Raw genomic sequence first — 19,075 nt, 5'->3', positions numbered from 1 at the left:
ACCCAGCTAATTTTTGTATTTTTGTATAGATGGGGTTTCACCACGTTGGCCAGGCTTGTCTTGAACTCCTGACCTCAGGTGATCCACACACCTTGGCCTCCCAAAGTGCTGGGATTACAGGCATAAGCCACTGTGCTTGGCCTCTTAGGTGTTGAATTGTGTCCTCTACACCAAAATATATTGAAGTCCTAACCCCCAGGACCTGTAAATGTGACATTATTTGGAAATAGTACTTTTGAAGAAATAATCAAATTAAGATGAGTTAATTAGGGTGGGCCTTAATCCAATATGACTGGTACAATTATAACAAAAAGAAATGCCATGTGAAGACAGTCATCCACAGAGAGAATGCCATGTGATTACAGAGGCAGAGACTGGAATGATGCAGCTACAAGCCAAAAAAAAAACAAGGATAAGCAGCCATCATCCGAAGCTAGGAAGAGTCAAGAAAGGATGCTACCCAGAGTCTCAAAAGGAATATGGCCCTACTAATACCTTGATTTCAGACTTCTAGCCTTCAGAACTGTGAGATAATACATTTCTATTGTTTTAAGACCCCAGTTTGTGGGATTTTGTTATGGTAACTAGAATGCAACAGTATTAAGAGATGTGGCCTTTGGGAGATGATTTGGCAGAGCCCTCATGAAGGACATTAGCATTTTTATAAAAGGCCTTGAGGTTGAAATGAGAGTGTGTGGACAGTGTTCATTTATTCTGGAAAATGCAGCAACAAGGTGCCAACTTGGAAGCAGAAAGGTGCCTCACCAGACACCAAACCTACCAGCACCTTAATCTTAAACTTCTCGCCTCTAGAACTCTGAGAAATAAACTTCTATTGTTTGTAAATTACCTAGTCTATGGTATTTTGTTATATAGTCCAAAGGGACTAAGATACTCCCTGCGTCCAGCCTCTGGAAACCACCATTTTACTATCTGTCTGTATGATTTTGACTACTCTAGATATTTCATATAAGGGGAATCATGTACTATTTATCTTTTCGTGATTGGCTTATTTAATTTAGAATGATGTCTTCAAGGTTCATCCATGTTATAGCATGTGTCAGAATTTCCTTCTTTTTTAAGGCTGAATCGTATTCCATTGTGTGTATATACCATGCTGATCTATTTGTCTGTCAGTGGACACTTGGGTGGCTTCCACATTTCAGCTTGTGTAAATGATGGGTATACAAATACATATTTGCATCCCTGCTTTAAATTCTTTGGGGTATATAACCAGAAGTGAAATTGTCAGATGATATGGAAATTCTATGTCTACTTTTTCTTGAGGAACTGTCATACTATTCTCCACAGGAACTATATCACTTTACATTTCCACCAACCATGTAGAATCATACTAATTTCTCCACATCATTGCCAAATTTGTTGTCTGTTTTCTTCATGGTAGCCATCCTAAGTGCGTAAAGTGGTACTATGGTTTGGATATGGCTTGTCCCTGCCAAAACTCCTTTTCATGTTGAAATTTGATTCCCAGTGTGGTGGTATTGGGAGGTGGGACCAAGTGACAGGTGTTTGGGTCATGGGGAAGATCCCTCATGAATAGATTAAGGCCTTCCTGTGGGAGTGAGTCTTGCTCTTGCAAGATTTAGTTTACATGAAGAATCTGACTTCCTCGGGAGGCTGAGGCAAGAGAATCGCTTGAACCCCGGAGGTGGAGGTTGCAGTGAGCTGGGATTGCGCCACTGCACTGCACTCCAGCCTGGGCGAGAGAGCAAGACTCCATCTCAAAAAAAAAAAAAAAAAAAGAATCTGTCTTCCTTGGTTTCTCTCTCGCCTTCTCTTTTTCCACGTGCTCTCCTTGCTCATGCCTGCTCCTCTTCCATTTTTCACCATAAGCTGAAATAGCATAAGGCCCTTACCACATGCAGCTGCTCAGTCTTGAACTTGCTAGCCACCAGAAGCATGAACAAAATGACCCTCTTTTCTTTATAAATTATCCAGCTCAGGTATTCTGTTATAGCAATACAAAATGGACTAAGGTAGTATCTCATTGTGGTTTTGATTTGCATTTCCCTAGTGATTATTAATTTTAGCATCTTTTGAGGTGTTTATTAGTCATTTGTTTATATTCTTTGGAGAAATGTCTATTTAAATTATTTCCCCATTATTGAATTTGGTTTGGTTTTTATTATAAGTGTTAAAGTTCTCTATATAGTCTAGATGTTAATATTCCTTATCAGATACATGATTTGCAAATATTTTCTCCTACTTTGTAGGTGTTATTTTATTTATTTATGGCACAGGGTCTTGCTCTGTCACTCAAGCAGGAGTGCAATGGTAAGATCATAGCTCACCATAACCTGCAACTCCTGTGCTCAAGGAATCCTCCTGCCATAGCCTCCTGAGTAGCTAGGACCAAAGACAAATGCCACCATGCCTAGCTAATTAAAAAGAAATTGTAGAGATGGGATCTTGTTGTGTTGCCCAGGCTGGTCTCAAATTCCTGGCCTCAAGCAATACTCCCACCTTGGCCTCCCAAAGTGGTAGGATTAAAGGTGTGAGCCACCACACTTGGCCAGTAGTGTTATTTCCATATTCAAAAGTTTTTAGTTTTTATGAAATACAATTTTTAAATTTTTCTTTTGTTGCCTGTCTTTGATGTCATATCCAAGAAATCATTGCCAAATCTAGTCATGGAGAGTTCCCCCTAAGTTTTCTGCAAAAGAATTTTATAGTTTTAGCTCTTGTGTTTAGGTCTTTTTATCCTTTTTGAATTACTTTTTGTGAATAGTGTAAAGTAAGTGTCTAACTTAGTTTTGTCATGTGGATGTTCTGTTTCATCACCATTTACTAGAAAACTTTCTTTCCTCAATCGTCTTTGCACTCTTGTTGAAAATCATTCAACCAAGAAAAGCCCTAGACTTGATAGCTTCATTCTACCAAATATTTAAATATCAAATATGCAAGATCAAATATGCAAGAGTTTGTTTTTGGGATGTCTGTTGTATTCCCTTGGTCTATATATTTGTCTTTATTCAATTATGACACTGTTTTGAACACTGCAGCTTTGTAGTAAGTTTTGAAATCAGAAAGTGTGAGTCCTCCAACTTTGTTTTTATTTTTCAAGATTGTTGTGGCTGTTTGGGGTCCCTTTAGGCTCTGTACAAATTTTAGGATGGATTGTTTTATTTCTGCAAAAAATATTGTTGGAATTTTGATAGGGATTATATTGAATCTGTAGATAGCTTCAGATAGTATTTACATTGTAACAATAGTTTTCCAATCATAAACATGAATGTCTTTCCATTTATTTTCATCTTCCTAATTTTTTCACCAATGTTTTCTATCTTTTATTGTACAAGTTTTTCATCTCTCTTCATTAAGCTAATTCCTAAGTATTTCATTCTGTTTGATGCTATTATAAATAGAATTGTTTTCTTAATTTCCTTTCCAGATTGTTCATTGTTAGAGTATAGAAATGCAACTAATTTATGTATGTTGACTTCATGTCCTACTACTTTTTGAATTTATTAGCTCTAAGAAGTTTTTTTGGTGAAATATTTAGGTTTCTACTTATGAGATCATATAATCTGCAAACAGAGATGTCGTTATGCACCATAATGGACTACATTTGCGACAGCAGTCCCATATGGTTATAATACTGTGTTTTCATTGTACCTTTTCTGATTAGATATGTTTAGATATACAAATACCATTTTGTTTAATTGCCTGTAGTATTTAATACAGTAACATGTTGTACAGATTTGTAGCCTAGGAGCAATAGGCTAAACCATATAGCCTAGGTGTGTAATAGGATATACCATCTAGGTTTGTGTAAGAACATTCTATGATGTTTGCACAATGACGAAATCACCTACTGACACATTTCTTAGGATGTATTCCTGTCATTAAACAATACACGACTCTAATTTTACTTCTTCCTTTTCAATTTGGATGCCTTTTATTTCTTTTTGTTGTCTAATAGCTCTGGCTAAGACTTCCAGTACTTTGTTGGATAGAAATGACAAGTGCAGGCATCCTTGTCTGATCTTGGAGCAAAAGCTTTCAGTCTTTCCACCACTAAGTATAATGTTCACTGTGGATTTTTCATATGAATTTTATTATATTGAAGCAGATTCTTTCTGTTCCATGTTTGTTAAGTGTTTTTATCATGAAAGGATGTTGGATTTTGTCAAATACTTTTTCTGTATCAACTGAGATTATTATATGGGTGTTTTTCTCCTCATTCTGTTAACCTGATGTATTACATTGATTTAGTTTCATATGTTGAACCATCCTTGCATTCCAGGACTGAATTCTACTTGGTCATGGTTTATAATCCTTTTAATATGCTACTGAATTCAATTTGCTAGTATATTGTTGAGGATTTTTTCATCAACGTTCTTTAGGGGCATTGGCCTGTAGTTTACTTTTCATGTGGTATCTTTATCTGGCTTTGCTGTTAGAGTAATTATGTCCTCTTCAAATGTGTTAAGAAGTATTTCTTCCACTTCATTTTCTTAAAGGAACATTGGGAAAAAGGATATTAGTTCTTTTTTAAATGTTTGATAGAATTCACTAATGAAGCCATCAGGTCTAGGGCTTTTCTTTGTTGGGAGATTTTACTTACTGATTCATTCTTCTTACTAGTTAGTCTGTTCAGATTTTCTATTTCTTTGTGATTTAGTCTTGGTAGGCTTTGTGTTTTTAGAATTTCTTTTTTGTTGTTTGTTTGTTTGTTTGTTTGGTTTTATTGAGATGGAGTTTCTGTCTTGTTGCCCAGGCTGGAGTGCAATGATGCCATCTCAACTCACTGCATCCTCCACCTCCTGGGTTCCAACGATTCTCCTGCCTCAGCCTCCCAAGTAGCTGGAATTACAGGCACCTGCCACCATGCCTGGCTAATTTTTTTTGTAGTTTTAGTAGAGACAGGGTTTCACCATGTTGGCCAGGCTGGTCTCAAACTCCTGACCTTGTGATTCGCCCACCTCAGCCTCCCAAAGTGCTGTGATTACAGGTGTGAGCCACCATGCCTGGCCAAGTTTTTAGAAATTTCTGCATTTCATTTAGGTCATCCAGTTTCTAGGCATACAATTATTCATAGTACACTCTTATAATCACTTTTATTTCTCTAGTATCTGTTGTAATGCCCTCACTTCCTAATTTAATAATTTGAGTCTTCTCTCTTTTTTCTTAGTAAATATAATTAAAGATTTTCAATTTTGTTGATCTTTTCAAAGAACAAAGCGTTTTGTATATTTTCTCGATTGTTTTTCATTTCTGTCTTTCATTTATCTCTTTTCTAATCTTTATTATTTCCTTCCTTTTGCTAGCTTCAGGTTTGTTTTGTTTTTCCTTTTCTAGTTCTTTAAGTTGTGAAGTTAGCTTGTTGATTTGAGATCTTTCTTATTTTTTAATGTAAGCGGTTACAAATTTCCCCCCTTCACTTTGCTTTTTCTGTATCTATAAGTTTTGGTGTGTTATGGTTTCATTTTCATTGATCTTTAAGTATTTTCTTTATTTTCTTTATTTTTTTTTTTTTTTTTGATACAGAGTCTCACTCTGTCACCCAGGTTGGAGTGCAGTGGCATGATCTTGGCTCACTGCAACCTCCGCCTCCCAGATTCAAGCAATTCTGCTGCCTCAGCCTCCTGAGTAGCTGGGATTACAGGCATGCACCACCACGCCCAGCTCATTTTTGTATTTTTAGTAGAGACAGGGTTTCACCATGTTGGTCAGGCTGGTCTCAAACTCCTGACCTCATGATCTGCCTATCTCAGCCTCTCAAAGTGCTAAGATTACAGGCATGAGCCACCATGCCTGGCCTCATCTTTTTTTTTTTTTTTTTTTTGAGACAGAGTCTCACTCTGTCGCCCAGGCTGGAGTGTAGTGGTGCAATCTCGGCTTACTGCAGGCTCTGCCTCCTGGGTTCATGCCGTTCTCCTGCCTCAGCCTCCTGAGTAGCTGGGACTACAGGCACCTGCCACCACGCCCAGCTAATTTTTTTCTTTGTATTTTTAGTAGAGACGGGGTTTCACTGTGTTAGCCAGGATGGCCTTGATCTCCTGACCTTGTGATCCACCTGCCTCAGCCTCCCAAAGTGTTGGGATTACAGGCGTGAGCCACCGCACCCAGCCCCCCCGGCCTCATCTTTAAGTATTTTCTTTTTACTTTCGTTTTGAGACAGTGTCTTGCTCTTTTGCCCAGGCTGGAGTGCAGCGGCGCAATCTTGGCGCACTGCAAGCTCCGCCCCCCCGGGTTCACGCCATTCTCCTGCCTCAGCCTCCCGAGTAGCTGGGACTACAGGCGCCTGCTACCACACCTGGCTAACTTTTTTTTTTTGTATTTTTAGTAGAGATGGGGTTTCACCATGTTAGCCAGGATGGTCTCAATCTCCTGACCTCATGATCCACCCGCCTCGGCCTCCCAAAGTGCTGGGATTACAGGCATGAGCCACCACACCTGGCCAAGTATTTTCTAATTTCTTTGTAACTTATTTTTTGATCCATTGGTTGTTTAAAAGTGTGTTCTTTAGTTTCTACAAATTGTGAAGTTTTCTGTTTTCCTCCTGTTAATTTCTAACTTTATCCTTTTTCAGTTGGAGAAGATACCTTGTATGATATCTATTTTTTAAAATCTATTGAGACTTAATTTGTGGTTTAACATATGATCTATCTTGTAGATTGTCCTGTGTGCAGTTGAGAAGAATGTGTAAGCTATTGCTGTTGGATAGAGCATCTTGTATATGTCTGTTAGCTCTAGTTGGCTTATTGTGTTTTTCAAGTCCTCTATTTCCTTACCTACTTTTGGTCTGGTTATTTAGTATATCATTGAGAGTAGGGTATTGACTCCATTTATTCTTGAACAGTCTGTTTCTCCCTTCACTTCTGTAAATTTTTTCTTTATGTTTTTTGATGGTCTGTTATTATTTGCCAAAATATTTATAATTATGATATATTTTTACTATATTGAACCTTTTATTAATATATAATATATTTTACAATATTTTGTAAGCTTTTTGAAATTGAATGTTTATTTTGTCTGATATTAGTATAGTATAGTAATTTCCCTGTTCTAATTTGGTTACTGTTTGCCTGAAATGTCTTTTTTTATTCTTTCACATTCAATCTACTTTTGTCTCTTTTAGACCATATATACAGTCATCCTGCAGTATCATAAGGGGATTTATTCCAGGACCCCTCACAGATACAAAATTTTCAAGTCCCTTATATAAAATGGTGTAGGTATTTGCATAGAACTTATGCACATTCTCCCATATGTTTTAAATTATCTCTAGATTACTTGTAATAATACAGTGTAAGTGTTGTATAAATAGTTGTTATGATGTATCATTTTTATTTGCATTTTATTGTCATATTGTTATTTTTATTTTTAAAAAATATTTTCAATTCAGGGTTGGTTGAAATGGCAGTTTCAGTTGGTCAAAACCAACACTATTCAGTTTTGATGTCCCAAAATTACATCTTTGTACAAATGTGTTTCCAAAAACATAAACTAACAACTAAAAAATAAATGAATCTTTTCAATTATGTGGAAGCCAAAATGTGGAGTTATAAACCAAAGTTACAATAATACTAGCTTTTAGACCAATAATTTTCTTAAATATATACTTTCTTAAATCATGTAGACAACAAAAAGTAGAGTTACAAACTATTGTTACAATATTACTTTTTTTCTTTTTTTTTGAGATGGAGTCTCACTCTGTTGACCAGGCTGGAGTATGTGATTTTCCAACCTCGGCCTCCCGAGTAGCTGGGATTACAGGTGCACACCAGTACACCTGGCTAATTTGTGTATTTTTAGTAGAGACAGGTTTTCACCATGTTGGCTAGGCTGGTCACAAACCCCTGACCTCAGGTAATCCGCCCACCTCAGCCTCCCAAAGTGCTGGGATTACAGGTGTGACCCACTGCACCCAGCCAGTACAGGTTTTTATAATAGCCAGTGTATTTACTTTTACTGAGATCTTTATTAATTTCATATAGCTTTGAGTTATTGTCTACTGTCCTTTCATTTCAACCTGTAGGACTCCTTTTAGCATTTCTTGAATAGCAGGTATGATGTAAACAACTTTACAGCTTTTTTCCCCCAGACATACCTAGAAATGTCTTAAATTCTGTCTCATTTCTGAAGGACCAGTTTTGCCAGATATAGGATTCTTGACTGACAATTTTTTCCTGTTAGAATTTTGAATATTTCAGCCCACTGCCTTCTGGTTGCCAAAGTTTCTGAGGAGAATTCTGTTGTTAATCTCATTGAGGATTCCTTGTGTGTGATAAGTTGCTTCTCTCTTGCTGCTTTCAACATTTTCTTTTGGTTTTGTCTTTCAACAGTTTGATTATAATGTGTCTTGGTGTGGTCATCTCTGAGCTCATCTTATTTCAAGTTGGTTGAGCCTCTTGGTTGTTTGTATTCATGCCTTTCATCAAATTTAGGAAGTTTTCAGCCATTATTTCTTCAAATAATCTCTGTGCCCTCCCTTTCTTCTGGGACTCCCCAGTGTGTATGTTGCCCCACCTGATGATGTCCCACAGCTGCCTTAGGCTCTGTTCACTTTTCTTCAATTTTTTTTTGTTGTTATTGTTCCTCAAAGTCAGTAGTTTCAATTGTCGTATCTTCAGGTTCACTGATTATTTCTTCTGCCTGCTCAAATTTGCCTTTGAATCCCTATAGTGAATTTTTTATTTCAGTCGTTGTACTTTTCAGTTCTAGACATTCTTTTTGTTTCTTTTTAGGTTTTCTATCCCTTTATTGACATTTCTCTTTTGTTCATACATTATTTTCTTGACTTTCTCCATGTGTCCATAAGCTTCCTTAATATAGTTTTTTAAAAGTCTTTGTGTAGTAGATCTGCCATATGGTCTTTTTCAGGGACAGTTTCTGTTGGTTTTGTTTTCTTTTTTTTTTTTAAGTTTTAAATGGGCCACACCTTCCTGTTTCTTTGTATTTTTTTTTTTCTTGAAAATTTAACATTTGAATCTAATGTGATAACTCTCAAAATCAGATTCGCCACCCTCCCAGGGTTTGCTGTTTTTGCTTTATTTTGTTTTGTTTTTTGTTGTTGTGGCACTAGCCTGATATATAAGCTTAAGGTCTTCTAGAGTCTTTTCTGAGCGTGTGCCTTTCCCTTATCATATGCAGTGGATTTTCCAGTTTCCTCTCTATATGCAATTGCTTTCAAATGTTCTGCTCTTTAATGACTGGCTTCCAAAAAGGGAAAAAGAGAAAAATTAAGGAGAGAAGAAAAAGGATGCTAGCCCTTTGAATCCCCTGAATGTCACCTCTGCCAGAGGGGGAGGGGCTTGCAACAATGGGTGGAGGTGCAAAAACAATGGCCACCTGACTCTGTGTCTGTACCTACATAAGCGAAAGCAGCAATCACCCATCAGAACACAAATCCCCAATACTTAAAGGAAAGCATCCTTGTCCATTTTGACTCCCACACGTTGCATGCAAGCTGTTCCAGGAACTCATGCACACTGCCTGCCACAGGGGTGGAGGAGAGGAGATGGCTGCTGCAGGACTAAGAGCTTAAACTGATAGAAATTAACAGCAATTGACCATCCAACCCTTTCTCTAGAAGTTTCAAGCCTTTAATAGACTCCAGAGTTCGAAAATATTTGTATCAGACAGATGCCACCAGCAGGATTATTGTTTAGGTGGAGAGACAGATTTCTGGTGCTTCCCAATCTGTCATCTCTCCTGGTCTTCATTTTTGAAGAATGTTTTCACTGGATATAGAATTTTAAGTTGACTTACTTTTAACAATACTTTATAGATATCATTCCTTTGTCTTCTTCTTGCTTTCATAGTTTTTGACAAGCTCATAGTCATTCTTATCTTTGTTTTTCTATATTTACTATTTCTTTTTTCTCTGGCATTTATGAAATGTTTTTTAGCAGTTTGATTACAGTTTCTCTTGGTTTTCGTAGTACTTATCTTGCTTGGGAGTATTTGAGCTTCTAGATTCTGTGAGTTTATAGTTTTCCTTAAATATGGAAAAAGTTTAGCCATTATTTCTTCATTTCTTCAAAATTTTTTGTATTGCTCCACTTCTGTGACTCCAACTACATGTGTTTTACATCCTTTGGTATTTTCACAAAGGCTCTGTTCATTTTTTCCCCAGTTTTTCTCTCTTTGTTCTAGTTTGATAATTTCTATTGTTGTTTTCAAGTTCACTCATTTTTTTTCTGTAGTGTTTATTGTGTTTTTAATCCCATCCCATGAATCACTCATTTAAAGTGTTGAAAATTTTATCTCTAGAAATTTCATTAGTTCTTTTTTGAATATCTTTTATCTTTTATTCATTAGGTCTCTTAAAAAATACATTGTCACTTCTAGGTCTGTTTCTATTCACTGATTTTTTTCCTAGTTGTGTTGTACTTGCTTCTTTGAAGGTTTAATAATGTTTTACTGGATATTGGACATTATGAATTTTATATTGTTGAGGATCGAATATTATTGTCTTGCTTAAATAATATTAAACTTTGTTTTCACAATAGGTTAAGTTACTTGCTGAATAGCTTAATTCTTTCTGGATTGTTTTTAAGCTTCCTTAGGGCAGATTTATAGGAGCTTTTATTCTAGGGCTAGAATAGTCCTACTCTCATGGTGTGACCCTGGGTGTTCAATAAGGACTGTCTGATCTAGCTGGTCAGAACTCAAACATCTCCCAACCCTGCTGACCTCTGAGAATTGTTCTTACAGCTCTCTCATTGTTCTTTGCTTATCTTTGTGGAGTTTTGCCCTACTCACGTGTGGCTCAGTATTCAGGAAAGACTTGAAAAACTGCAGGTTTCTGCAGTTCTTTTCTCTGTGTGGCTCCCTTTTCTCTGGTACTCTATCCCACGTATTTCTGCCATTTCATCTTTCTGAACTCCTTTCTCTGTCTCCTCAATTCCACAAGATTGCTATGCTCTATACAGGATTTCCCTCATATCACCACACTCTAGAAAGTATTTCAAGGCAGAAATCCCTGGCAATTGTAGTGTCACCTAATTTCCATCCATCTCTAGTGGAGTAACGTCCCCTAATGTCTCTTGTCAAGTGTCTGAGAAGAGTTGTTTTATAAGTTTTTTTCCACTCTTCCACGTGTAAGGGTGAGGAAAATCTCATCCTCATTATTCCATCATGGCCCTTTTTCTCTTTTTCCATGACCTGTTTTTCATGTCTATTTTTTTGTTGGAGGGTTGGATTTTGAGGTCGTTTTCTTCTCCCTGAGTAATTTCTAAGTTCTGGCTCATTTTGTCAAATCATACAAATGATATCATCCCAGAACTATCTCTGCTTGACTACCTGAATAATTCATATCCTTTTCCCAGGTCTTGTTTTTATTTGGATCTCTTTTCTAGGTGCTAAAGAAATTGATCTTTTAAATATTGATCTCCAAGGTTTTTGTCCTCTGTATCAGAGGGAATGGCTCTCTAGACTTAATGTTCTGTGGTTTAAAATCAATTTTTTTTTATTTTTTAAGTGAATACACCAAAATTTATTTGCCCTAATATTGTATATCCTTCAGTACAGTTTTCCTGGGGTGCTTTAGTCATGTTTTCCACATGCATTGGATAAAAACTATTTTTAAATTTTTCTTTACAAATTGACTGCATAGTTACATGAGATAGTTTGTCTTATAGAATGAAACTTCTCCCAAACTGTTACACAAGTAAATTTTCAAATTTGTCTCTGAATATCTGAACATATTAACTGTTCCCCCTAAAATCAACCTTTCCCAGAAAGATGATTACTTATCGTCTGGGTTTGTTTTTGTTTTTGTTTTTTTGCGTGTATTCACCATTTCAGAGGTGATTTTAAACATGGATTTCCAGCATACTTTGTGTTCATCATTTTTCAAAATAACTACTCTGAAGGGTGTAAAGCTGACCAGGAAGGTAACCTGAAAATAAATACATGTGTTTCTAGTAAAACTTCTTGCAAGTATAAGGATTTGGGTCAATACATAATGTTTTCCAACTGCCTCAGTACTTGTTGTGCACCACTACTACAGAGCTGATAACTTTACAGGGTTACTTATCTGCTTGCCATATCTGTGCTTTCCCACTGTGACACTCTACTAGGATAGGACCACAGGGATATTTGTAACACAGAAAGATGTGATCAAGCAAGTTTAGTTTAGATGTTGGGAGCACACTTTGGAACCAGTCTGCCTAGGTTCACATCCTAGCTCTTATCAATTACATTGTGACCTTGAACAAATTACTTAGCTCTCTGTCCTTAACTTCCTTATCTGTGAAATGAGAATAATAATGTCCCTAGGACTCAGCAAAGTATGAAGGCATATTTTGTACTCAGTAATCGTTGAGTGAATTAATGAGTAAACATACAAACAAATCAATAAGAAGAAAGGTGATTTTATTTAACAAGATAACATTTTCTTTAGAATTACTGAAGGAAACTGTTGTACACATGTAACACTACAGTTTTTAAAAGGTCGAATTTTTCAAACAAAACATAAAGAAAAGCAGGCTGAATCTCTTATGCAAATCCCACTAACCTCCCATTCTTCCTTCCCACATTCTAGGAAAAAGATTAATGACGTTGAGTATTGCTCCTTCCTGTGGTGTCTGGGAAGGAGGGTAGTTGTGTTTTCTAATCTTTTAACCTCATCTTCTCTACTCTTTCTCTTTTTTCTTTTTCTTTCTTTCTTTTTTGTTTGAGACTGAGTTTTGCTCTTTGTCGCCCAGGCTGGAGTGCAATGGCGTGATACCGACTCACTGCAACCTCTGCCTCCTGGGTTCAAGTGATTCTCCTGCCTTAGCCTCCTGAGTAGCTGGGATTACAGGTGCCCACCACCACGCCCAGCTAATTTTTGTATTTTTGGTAGAGATGGGGTTTCACCACATTGGCCAGGCTGGTCTCGAACTCCTGACCTCAGGTGATCCACCCGCCTTGGCCTCCAAAAGTGCTGGGATTACAGGCATGAGCCACTGCACCCGACCTCTTCTACCTTTTCTAGTGGCAATGAAGTCTAGAACAAACCAGTTGGAACATAGAAGAGGTGTGCTAGCTCTGATAAGTTGTCTTCCAAAAGAGAAATATTTTTCCAAAGACTACCTATGTGAGAACGGCTTAAATTCTGACTTCTTTTTTCTTTCGTGGTGACCACAATTGTGGCCCACACCTTGCTCTGTCATTCATATATCCATGTGAAGGAGGCTTGATATGGGAAGCAGGCCCCAAGATGAACATAGAATTTCAAGAGTTATTGAGGGGGGCATCTGTGAAGCATAAAGGAAAGGAGCAGACATGGCCAGGAAAAGCCTTCAGATCACAATGCAGGTCTAACATCTGTTAAACGAGAGGGAGAAAGAAGGAATATTGATTGGGTAGGAAGAGCCTCAAACTGTAGTGTAGCTCTGAGAAAGTCTCTGCCAGCCCAACAGACGGTTTTGGAACATTGATAACCTGTAGAGGAATTACACATTGGGCAGAATTGGGTGGGCCTTAATATTCCCACAATGCTCAGTTATTCACTGGAGGCTATCTGGGAAGAGTGGAAAGTACTTTCTTGAAGGGAGGTATCAGTGGTATACCTCCACATGGCTCTCTGTATCGTAGAACTTGTGCTTGGAGAAGATTGCTGGAGAATACCTGGTTAATCTACCTCCCTCTTTGACAAATGTTATCTGTGACATTCTGGATAAATGAGCATCTGTTTTATTTCAAAAGATGTTCAGAAAAGATCACATAGTTTTCCCTAATGTTTAACGTTAAGTACCAGAATTGTGTACGTGTGTCTAATCTCAATCCTCTAAGTTGTGATGTAAACCAGTTTTCTTTTCCTTGTCATCGAGACTGAAGTTTGTGTGGATTTCTAAAATTAGAAAATAAAGCTTTATATTGACTCTAATGATCCTTTCACTTACATCATCCCACATAAAGCAAGCTGGATTGGACTAATGAACACTGTAAATATTTCTTCTTTTTAAAGATGTTAGCAAGTAGAAATCTTTAAAACTGGAAAATGAGTTGGCACGGTGGCTCACGCCTGTAATCCCAGTACTTTGGGAGGCCAAGGTGGGCGGATCATAAGGTCAGGATTTCGAGACCAGCCTGGCCAACGTGGTGAAAATACAAAAATACTAAAAATACAAAAATTAGCTGGGCATGGTGGCGGCCGCCTGTAATCCTAGCTACTTGGGAGGCTGAGGCAGGAGTATAGCTTGAAACCAGAAGACAGAGTTTGCAGTGAGCTGAGATTGTGCCACTGCACTCCAGTCTGGGCAAAAGAGCGAAACTCCGTCTCAAAATAAATAAATAAATAAATAAATAAATAAATAAATAAATGGTCTCAGTAATAATCAATTAGAGTTAAATGACCTTCTAAAATCATTTCCTAAAGAAAGATTTTGCCTTCCAAGTTCTCTCTTAATCTTTCATGAAGGAAAAGCCTCAAGATTTCTTGATGGTGTTTGGCAGCCAGATGATGGTGATAGCAATAACTATTAACCGAAGGATCATTTTCAGCATAGGAATTAAGTGAACTGAGTGCTGTAGTCAGCAGGTGAGGAGTAACAGCCCATTCCCATTAACTTGTTTCCAGACCTTGACCTAGTAATATGCTATTCCTGGCATGAGTTATTTCCTTCAGTCATTCCTTCCTTATTGCTGACTACAGTAGTTCCCCCTTATTCTCAGTTTCACTTTCCACAGTTTCAGCTACCTGCAGTCAACTGCAGACTGAAAATATTAAATGCAAAATTCCATAAATAAGCAACTCATAAGTTTTAAGTTGTGAACCATTCTGAGTACCATGATGAAATCTTACACTGTCCTGCTGGGATGGGAATCATCCCTTCGACCAGTGCGCCTACAGCATACATACTGTATACCCATTAGTAATGGGCATTAGTCAGCCTGCTCCTGACATGCAACCATGGACATCATCATGGCTCAGTGATCCAAGATCACTCAAAGCAGATGACTACTTTTCATGTATCATCAGAAGGTCAGTAGTAGTTTAATGCCACGTCATAATGCCTAAGTCATTCACCTTCACCTCATTATTTAGGCATTGTACCATCTCACATCATCTCAAGAAGGATAAGTACAGTACAATAAGATATTTGGAGAGACAGAGACCACATTCACATAACTTTTATTACAGTATATTTTTATTATTGTTGTTGCTAATCTCTTACTATGCCTAATTTACAAATTAAACTTTATCTTAGTTATGTATACGTGGAAAAAACAGTACAGTTGGCTCTTCATATCTGTAGGTTCCACATCTCCCAATTCAACCAACTGTAAGTTGAAAATATTAAAATAAAAAATAACAATACAACAATAAAATAATATAAAATTTAAAATATAGAACAGGCTGGCCATGGTAGCTCACTCCCAGCACTTTGGGATGCTGAGGTAGGAGGATTGCTTGAGCCCAGGAGTTTGAGACCAGCCTGGGAAATATAATGAGACTCATCTCTCAATTTAACATTTTAAAAATAGTGTAACAACTATTTACATAGCTTTTACATTATATTAGGCATTGTAAGTAATCTAGACATGATTTAAAGTATATGAGAGGATGTGTATGGGTTATATGTAAAATACTATACCTCTTATATGAGGGACTTGAGCATCCATGGAATTTGGTATCTTAGTGATCTTGGAACCAATCTCCCTCAGATATCAAAGGAGGACTGTATAGAGGGTTTGGTACCATTGGGAGTTTCAGGTGTCCACTGGAGGTTTTGGAACATATCTTCCAAAGATTAGGGGGACTGCTGTACTTTATTTTCTGTTTCTTACAAAAAGGAAGTAAAAGGATGGTGGTATTGTTTGGATTTGTGTTCCCACCCAAATTTCATGTCGAATTGTAATATTAAATAAAAACCCCAATGTTGGAGGAGTGGCCTGGTGGGATGTGATTGGATCATGGGGGCACACCTTCCTCCTTGCTGTTTTAGTAATAGTGCATGAGTTCTCATGAGATCTGGTTGTTTAAAAGTGTGTAGCACCTCACCCTCTCTCTCTTCCTCCTGCTCTGGCCATGTAACACATGCCTCCTTCCTCTTCCCTTTTTTGCCATGATTGTAAGCTTCCTGAGGCCTCCCCAGCCATGCTTCCTGTATAGCCTGAGGAACTGTGAGTCAATTAGACCTCTTTTCTTTATAAATTACCCAGTCTCAGGTAGTTTTTTATACTATTATAAATGCAAGAATGAACTAGCATAGATGGTGTACTGGTTAACTTCATATGTCAACTTGACTGAGGTTTGGGATGCCCAGATATCTGATTAAACATTATTTTTGGGCTGGGCACAATGACTCACACCTGTAATCCTAGCATTTTGGAAGGCCAAGGCGGGTAGATCACTTGAGTCCAGGAGTTTGAGACCAGCCTGGGCAACATGGCAAAACCCCACCTCCACAAAAAAATACAAAAATTAGCCAGGCGTGGTGGCACATGCCTGTAGTTCCAACTACTCAGGAGGCTGAGGTGGGAAGATTGCTTGTGCCGAGAGACAGAGGTTGCAGTGAGCTGTGATCATACAACTGCACTTCAGCCTGAATGATAGTGAGATCATACTATATATATATAAAATCTTCTTTTGGTTCTGTTTCTCCAAAGAACCCTGTCAAATACAGATAGAAACTAATATATGAGTCTCTACAGTGTTATAATGACTCTCCTGGGGGTTTGACATAACTTATTTTAACAGAAATTCGGAGAGGGTAGGTATTGTTCACCCTGATTTACTGATGAGAAAACCAAGATCACAGATTTGTAAAATGTGAAAGTCAAGATTTCAAATCTCAACCTAACTACGAGACCTATGTTTTGGCTGGGTGCAGTGGCTCATACCTGTAATCCTAGCACTTCGGGAGGCCAAGGCGGGAGGATTGCTTGAGCCTAGGAGTTTAAGATCAACCTGGGCAACATGGCGAGACCCTGTCTCTTAAAAAACAAACAAAAAAAGACTTAATGTTTTTGCCATCGTGGTTTCCAAACTGTGTTCCAGGGATCTTTGATGTTCCATAAATAGAAAGCTGTGGGTTTTCTACCTCCACATCAGTCAGAGAAATCTCCACTTCTGGGAACTCTGTAGAGGGCTTTTCCATAAGAATTATTCTGAAAATAAAAGGGAGAGGGGAGTCCTGTGACTTAAAAAGGAAAAATAATTTAGGAAATCATTCCCTCATATCAAGCACTCTTCTCAAGATGTAACTGTGTTCCTTACCCATTTCTCTATGGAGATAGACTTATCACTAAATAGATCATCTTAGTGCTATTATTACACATGTTCTCAGAGAACATGCTTAAAATAGAAGAAATGCTAGGTATCTGGTAGGAAAATAATAGCCACAATATATTGAACATCTATCATGTGTCGTGATCTGTTCTAGGTGTCTAACAAACATAATCTCATTTAATCCCAATAATACCCTGTTAGAAATAGACCTTGGAGTTGTAAGGAAAATGAGCACTTAGATAAATGATTTTTCAGCAAAGCAAATTTACTTTTGTGCAGGGGGGTGCCGCCCATATGGCTGGTCGTTATGAGAGCATATAGAATAAAGGAGGGTGAAAGTTTTTATTTATTTATTTATTTATTTTTTGAGACGAAGTCTTGCTCTGTCGCCCAGGGTGGAGTGCTGTGGCACCATCTGGCTCACTGCAAGTTCTGCCTCCCGGGTTCACGCCATTCTCCTGCCTCAGCCTCCCAAGTAGCTGGGACTACAGGCGCCTGACACCGCACCCGGCTAATTTTGTTTTCGTATTTTTAGTAGAGATGGCGTTTCACTGTGGTCTCGATCTCCTGACCTGGTGATCCACCTGCCTCAGCCTCCCAAAGTGCTGGGATTACAGGCATGAGCCACCGCACCCGGCCGAAAGTTTTCATTTTTGATGTAAATCTTGTCCCTGTGCCCTTTCCCCACTGGCTGGAGTTGGACTGTATAATTTAAGCTAGACTTGATTGGATAAACATTTAAACTTTTTTTTAGATAAGGTGGACACATAAGGGAGAGAGGAGAGAGAGGGAAGGGGTTGTCTGTGGCAAGTTAGAGAGTCAGTTTTTTAAAAAATAAGGAAAGGAATGTGAGCTGGTGTTGATAATGTCACTGGTGTTGTGGCATGCCTGGGCATGTAGTAAAAGCAGAAAGAAAGAAAAAGAAGAAAGAGAGGTGGAGGGGTATTGAGAATTAAAGAATAAAGGATTAATCAGGTTGTTTGAAGAGAAACCTTGTCATATCTTACACAGCCCTCCCCAGAGTAAGCAGTAGTATTCCCATTACATATTTGTGAGAACTTAAGGGAACTTGACCAAAGTAATAGTTGCAGCCAGGAGCTGATCCAGGTTTATCTGGCCCCAGGGCTCATTTTCTACACCATAACAACTCTTGGGGCAACTTATAGAGGAGATTTATATAGGGGACTTATTATAACTCATGGGGGCTACAGCATGCCCAGCACTGAGCACATAAACCACCTCCACCTAGGTGATGACCAGGCAGTATTTTATTTTCCACAGTGCCTGCATTCATCTTTTCATTTGACTGTGCCTGTGAGAGGGCACAGCACAATGCAAGCACATAGTGGGATGACAATAAAACTTGTCATACTATGTAGGGAGGCACAGTTTAGTTCAGAGCATTATTAGGTGATCCCCACCTTTCAGGGAGTAGAACATTGAAAGTGGAAAATTCTGAGCCGTTACACCATCTCCAGAGTCGTTGGTGGCTACCCATGCTAAGGCATTAGTCCTCTTTGCTTACTGCTGGCTGGCAGGTGAGGTAGGCTCCCTCAGCTACTCAGAGATCTCTGTATCCTATTGCTCATCTCTCACATTATTTACTGCCCCTTTCTTGTGTTTTTCTGCTTTAAACTTTGGTTACTGGGCTCATTAAGTATACAAATTGCCTAAAGGCATAACTATATTCAATGTGCCACAAATTATGGTAAATTTTAAATATATATTCTTTGGGAAAGCTATCTTTTAAAAATTATAGCATTGAAATACATGACATTCTTACTCTAGGAAAAGACAAAGAAAATGAGGGGGGGTTCATATTTAAGAGTTGAGATGTTTCTTCTACTTTGTACTGAAGCATCTCAGGTGGCATAAGGGTGG

The 19,075-nt window shown here is 38.1% G+C and overlaps 1 protein-coding gene across 14 annotated transcripts in view; it reads left to right on the top strand.

Moving 5' to 3' along the window:
• The window catches only part of CCDC30 (coiled-coil domain containing 30), a 194,491-nt gene that overhangs the window by 50,139 nt on the left and 125,277 nt on the right, over positions 1-19,075 (top strand). The window contains exon 1 of one of the 14 annotated variants that reach the window (XM_054537018.2): positions 459-525. The exons of 10 other annotated variants lie outside the window; for them this stretch is intronic. The gene's annotated coding sequence lies outside the window, so the exon portion shown is untranslated. Of the gene's footprint in view, positions 1-458; positions 526-16,561; positions 18,738-19,075 lie in introns of those variants that run through there. 3 more of the 14 variants (XM_024252451.3, XM_054537000.2, XM_054537007.2) reach the window with 3 other exon arrangements.

The sequence above is a fragment of the Pongo abelii genome, chromosome 1 (assembly GCF_028885655.2).
Source record: "Pongo abelii isolate AG06213 chromosome 1, NHGRI_mPonAbe1-v2.0_pri, whole genome shotgun sequence".
Classification (NCBI taxonomy): Eukaryota; Metazoa; Chordata; class Mammalia; order Primates; family Hominidae; genus Pongo; species Pongo abelii.
Note: the sequence above shows the minus strand (reverse complement) of the source record. Positions and strands in the feature narration are given on the sequence as shown.